This window comes from Pinus tabuliformis, chromosome 8 (genome assembly GCF_031772625.1).
Source record: "Pinus tabuliformis cultivar Carrire ecotype Pingquan chromosome 8, CPIR1, whole genome shotgun sequence".
In the NCBI taxonomy this organism is placed as follows: Eukaryota; Viridiplantae; Streptophyta; class Pinopsida; order Pinales; family Pinaceae; genus Pinus; species Pinus tabuliformis.
This window is the reverse complement of record NC_142294.1, coordinates 1,673,854,001-1,673,860,645: the sequence shown is the minus strand read 5'-3', so window position 1 is coordinate 1,673,860,645 and position 6,645 is coordinate 1,673,854,001.

Here is a 6,645-nt window from a genome sequence, read left to right as displayed (position 1 = left end):
ACTATCAAGAGGCCCTTAAAGTGTTGAAAGAAAAGTAGACCACTACACCCATCCTTAGGGGTCCCAACTATGCATTTCCGTTGCATACCCATACTGATGCATTAGGTAAAGTTGTGCGGGTATCCTTAGGACAAGTAGAAGATAAATTAGCTTATGCTATATATTTCATTAGTAAAAAAAATTTTAAAGTTGAGTTGAACTTCACTATCACTAAAAGATGACTCTTAGTTGTAGTACATTCTTCAAATAAATCCAGGCACTATATCATTGGGTATCATCATTTTGTTCATCTCGATAATGAAACATTAAATATTTGATGAATAAGCATGTTGTAAATGCCAAGATAATTAGATGGTTGTTATTTTTGCAACAATTTGATTTGACTCTTATTGATGGAAAAGGGAAAGAAAATGTGGTTGCAAATTTCTTGTACAGACTAACCTTACCTATAGATAATGAGGAAATGGTGGATTATCAATTTGCATATGAACACCTCTTTTTGATCTTGATTCTATCTCCTTGGTTTGCTGACATAGCCAAATACTTGGTTCTTGGGAGGTTCCCTCCTAATCTATCATCCATAGGGAAAAGAAAGTTTGTAAAGAAAATCTCTCCTTTCACTTATATTGGGGGTAATATTTTCATGTTGGGGCCATATTAGATCTTGAAGAGATGTGTAAGAGAAGAAGTGGTCTTTGACATCCTCTCAGCATGTCATGATGGATCTTGCAAGATTCATTTTGCTGCTAAGAGGAAAACCTTTAATTTTTTATGATTGGGTGCTATTGGTCCAATTTACATCAATATGTAAGGAGATACACCACTAGTTGTGATCAGTGCCAAAAGATGGGAAAACCCAAACACAATGACGAAATGCCCATACAAGCTCAAGTATCTTTAGAGCCATTTGGTATGTGGGGTATGGATTTCATTTGGCTGATTGATCCACCATCAGGACATAAGATGTACATCATTGTATGTACTAATTACTTGAAAAATTGGGATGATACAAAGGAAGTCAAAGCATCAACTGAGCAAAATGTGGTTGATGTTTTTAAGAGAAAACATCTTCTACAAGTTTGGTTATCCAAGGGAGTTATTCATTGATCAAGGAGCACAATTAACATCAAATATAATTGAAGATCTCATGAGAAAACACCATATCAAGCACAAGGCATCGACTTCCTACCACCCTCAATCAAATTAGAAAGTAAATATCACAAATAGAACATTAGAGAGAATCCTCACCAAGGTTGTTAGGAGCAGTAGGAAAGATTAGGTAGAAATACTAGTATATCCCACTTGAGCCTACAATGCAACTTGGAAAACCACCACTTAGTTCACTCCATATGACTTGGTTTATGGGAAGAAGGATTTTATTTCTATTGAGTTTTAATATAACACTTTGAGGATAAAAGCTCAGTTGGACATAGATTTCACTACAAAACAAGAGTAAAAATTTCTCCAACTTAATGGCATAGATGAGTTCAGGATTCAAGATCTCGTACACACTGAAGTCATACAATTGCAAAGAAAGGTCTAGAAAGACAAGCATATCAAGGAAAACACTTTTCAATAATGATATCATGCCCTAATATATGATTCTAGGTTCAAATATTAAAAATGGAAGTTAATGACAAGATGGTTGGGTCCATACCTAGTAGAAAAGTGTCATGAAAATGGATATATTGAGATTAGAACCAATGACAAGGAAGGTATTACTGTACTCGTAAATTTTTATAGATTGAATCTATATAGAAGATCTGTGTCCAACGAAGAATTTATCAATTCAATCAGCAGAGAATTATGATTGGGAGTTTTATAGCTTCCAATCGACAATATTACTATAAATTTGAAAAAAAAATAATAACAAGAAGGCCTCGATGAAAACCTCTATGAGCCATATGAGGCCCACTGTAGGGTTGAAAACCTCTCTAAGGCTACCTAGGAGGAAAAAAAGGAGAAGAAAAAATAATGATACCTATGTGAAAACCTCTTGAGAGGCACCTATTGCAGGCATGTAGGTTTAAAACCTCCATAGACGCAATCTTCTTGTCTCAAAAGAAAAGAAAAGAAAAGAGAAAAGAGGAACACAAGGAAGAAGGTTACACTATGGCTGATAACCTCTCTCCTATTTTGCAGGACTACATACAATTCGCAAATTTTATGGCTATATGAAAAAACCTACAATATCGCATCCATATTTCCATCCATACACCTTGTATCCATACTCTCCACTCATATAACCATGTCTCTCCAGGAAGGACCTACATTGCTAATTGAGGTCCTGTAATGCTATAGGAGAAGTCTGTGAAGATACAGGAGGATGATCCAATGAGGAGAGCAAACAAAAAGGCCATGATTCCTCTAGGAAATGATAAAGGGGGTCCTCCAATGATTTACTTGTCATCCGTCCATCACCCATCCACTCCATTTCACCAAAAATTCTCAAATTTTCTACTTTGTCCTACCTCTAAATAATAATGAAGCCAAATTTTTATTTCTCCAATGTTTGCACTACTTCCTCATCACTCTAATCCTATCCTAACAGATTTTTATCATCTTCCTCAACACAATCATGCAAGCAGAAGACTTCATTGGAGGCTCAAAAGACTTCTAGAGGAAGAAAACTCCTCCTTGGTCCGAATTTAAGCATGAACGCAACAAATTATATAAATAACCATAAATACAGATATGCAGCAGAAATAATACTTCATTTGATTAATGTAAAATACTAAAATATGTTTACAAATAGGAATGGAAATAAACCATCTACGACGATGGTACCTTATCTCTAAGAATATATGTCGTCGCTACATGCCTCTGAATTGTCTTACATTGAGGCTCAATGACCTTTTTATTATTGAATAATAAGAGAAAACCCTAAACAGCCAAAACCCTAACCTGAGGATATGTAACACCAAGAGATTATGGGCCCCATTGGGGTAAGTTGGACAACCAACTTCCTAGGGTCGCGGCTTGGTGATATTATGTCCGTTTGACGTGCATGACAACCCATTGGAAAGATCTATCTTAGGACTATGATGAAATAGATGATTTTAGATGAAAAATTGTTGGCGGTAGATTTCCAAAAAAATGTCGTTTAGGGCCTGAAAATGGGTCAAGAAGTTTAGGAACCGAAAAAATGCTAAAAATAGTAAACTATGCTACAATTAAGGAAACTAAAAAACTAAAAGAGATAGTTGTGGGGGTCCAAGTGGGATAGGTGGGTAGCCACCAACATCCACCTAGATCATTCCTCCCCACTTGGTAAGCAATGGTCCGCATTAAGTTGAGTTCCTTCATCTGCTAAACTTGGTCCCTGGTGAGCTATTTTGCAATCTCTAATGTGTTTAGTAATGGTGGGAAGCATGGTGGAGGGTGGTCCACATTGAACACTCAATGCAAGTGAAGGAATGGGAGAATTCTATGCTGGAAAGCTTTATTCCTCATAGCCTTGGTACTAGTATAAGGACTGCGTGGCTTCTTGTACTTGTCATTTTTTAGAATGGATCAGTGATATATCGACCCGTTGGATAGAGGTGCTCTGTGAGTCAGTTTGAATGAATTCTTGACTTGACAGTGTAACAGTACCCTTGTGGGTGAGGAGAATATGTTCCTATGTTCTTTCATGACTGTATTATTCTACTATTGCTACTGCGTGGAAGAACCCTTTGCAGGGGTCATGAATGTAGCTACGATCTTCCCCTTACTTTGGGAGCGAACTAGACAGAAAATGAATGTCCTAGACTGGGAGATGAGATTGCTAAATTTCTTAGCAGTGATCAAAGAGCTGGTGGTAGGTGGGGCTACCTTCGGTATCCAGTATAATGAATTACACAAAGAAATAATGAGAGCATGAGGCCTTGACTAATACACAACATGTCGCCTCCACAAATATAGTTGGCATAATAATACATAACAAACATCCAGAGGTGCAACATCACACAATACCTCGTCTGTGAAGGTTTTGATGTTGTAGGGAAGGCGTCACTACTTGAAAACTCATAGATCTTGTCCTTCATGAAGCCATCCAATATTGTACGACTGTGGGTGTGGTGTAGTCAGTAGGCCCAACTGCTTCACGACCTCTATTGAAATGAGGTTCTTTTGGCTTCCACTGTCAACAATAAATTGAAGTGGTGAACCCTTCACCCACATTTGTGAGTGGAAAAGATGTTCCCCCTCCTCTGGATCTTCGGGCTCATTCTTCTAGATCTTGGCGGTGGCAACAATGGTGCTGGGCTCCATGTCAATGATCTGCTTCCCTTTGCCATTCCCCTTGTCGGGTTCTAACTCAAGGTTGTAATATGCATATGATTTTGAAGCCTTCAGCTTGGCCACCAGAAATTGCTTGATGTGACATTCAGTTGCGTTGTGAGTGGGGTTCTTTTGGAACTCACACCACTTTCCTGTGTCCTTCTTTGACTTTTTGGTGTTGTTCTTTTCTTCCAGATTCGACAGGTTGTCTTGGGTCGCCCCGCCTTGGCTTTTTCCTTAGTTCTACGATTTGGGGAAGCCTTTCTCTTGCTTCGGATTTGCAGATCCAAAGTCTCACTTCTTCTATTTAAACTTTTGTGCAATTTTGGCAGTGTATTAGTACGTCGTACTGAGCAAAGACATGTTCAGGAACTCCATCTCTTCCCGGATGTACCTATGTAGGTAGTTGTGGTATTTGAGTACCAAATGCATCTCAGAATCCTTGATACACAACTGTGTGTGAAGGGTATGAAAAATGTTTGTGAACTCTGGAACATCTTGGTCCCTTCTTTGCCGCAGCATGGTCCACTTTATGTATTTGTCCTCATAGCTTTTGATAGGGTAGTACTGCTCCTTGATGGCATCCCAAAATGAATTCCAAGTGGGTGTGACTGAAAATAGTGAGCCCATACTTTCATCCTTTTGCTCACAGTAGGTTTCCTACCAGTCCTTGACGTGGGGGGCTACTTTGAGAAGAGCAAAAATAATTTTTTCCCAACTAGAAAAATCATAAATAGAAAAATACCCTTCTAGTAGATTTAACCATTCATCTACGACAACTACGTATATTTGACCCTAGAATATGGGGATTTGAAAATTAACTTGTACCTTAAACGGTGTGGCATTTGCAGAGTAGTTGTTGGAAGCCAATGCGTCGCCTTAGGTAGCCCATGTGTAGGTTTTAACCCCGTACAAAAATTACCTGCATATGAATTCTAAAACACAAAAAAATAAACAATGCGAGAGCATAACACATAAAACACATATACACAGAGATTTTCCCACTGGATCCCAAAACCGAGACTACCAGCTTGATTTTTCATTATTTTCCTTTCAATGTTACAATACATATTTATACATGCTAAAGCATCCAATACCATGGACCGAAAACCATCGCGTCCAAAAAACATGTGCAAAAATCATGCAAAAAACCATAGGTGGGTCCGCCCAACCTAACATAGGGTTCAAAACCAAAATTTTCCAAGGCGTTGCCCTGGACCCCATGAAGTGAGGTTATGGGTGCCCTTCAAACCCCCTGTTAACTACGTGGAAAGAATATAACACAACCCAACATTCTCCCACTTGTTGTTTTCTTTCCACAGGGGGCCACAAGAGAGCTTAGTCATTTTCCTAGCCCTGAAATGCCCATTGTCTCTCTACACCAAGAAAACTTCTCAGAGTTCACAGATTTGTCAATGCATCTGCACCATTCTTCAAAGTGTCCACCTTTACCAGCAACACATTTTTCTCTTCTATCATATGCCTTACAAAGTGATACGGAACATCAATTTGCTTTGTCTTTGAATGATATGCAGGGTTATTTGCCAAGAAAATTGCACTTTGGCTGTCACTGTCTATCCTTATAGCTTCCTATACTAACCCCATACTTGAAAACAATCTTTGCAACCAAACTACTTCCTTGCTTGCACAAGTGGCTGCCATGTATTCTGCCTCTATAATTGATAGTGTCAGTACAGATTTTTTCTTACTCATCCAACTGACTACACCTCCAAATAGGTTAAACACATACCCACTTGTAGATCTTCTCTGATCTAGATCTCCAGCCTAGTCTGCATCAACAAAGCCACAAATATCCAACACTCTATCCAATCCTAGCCTTCCTTGCTAGCACAGACCATAACCACTAGTGCCACACAAATACCTGGAAACCTGCTTCACTGTTGTCCAATGCTCCTTTCCTGGTTTTGACATAAACCTGCTCAATACTCCCACTGCATGTGCAATGTCTGGTCTAGTAAAAACCATTGCATACATCAGGCTACCAACTGCACTTGCATATGGAAAATGGGACATGTCCTTGGTGAGCCCCAGTATTGTAGCAATAATGCTACGACTCTTGGAACTCCCTTCTTTAATTTTATCAACCCGGTAGTTCATAACAAACTTGGAAGCGACGGTTCTGTATGCACAAGTACTAGCTCTTGCCGCAGCTGTCACTTGGTCAGCTGGCACAAGTCTGCTAGGGGCTGAAGCCAACTTCTATGAGCTCTTAGAAGAAGCTTTTTAACTGATGGACGAAAGCTAACTCGAAGGAGGCTAATCTACTTGCGGAAAGAAACTGAAAGCCAAAAAGAAATACAAACCCTAGCAAATCCTAATTCTACCAACTAGTCCTACTGATGCAAAAATGAGAATGCAAACTAC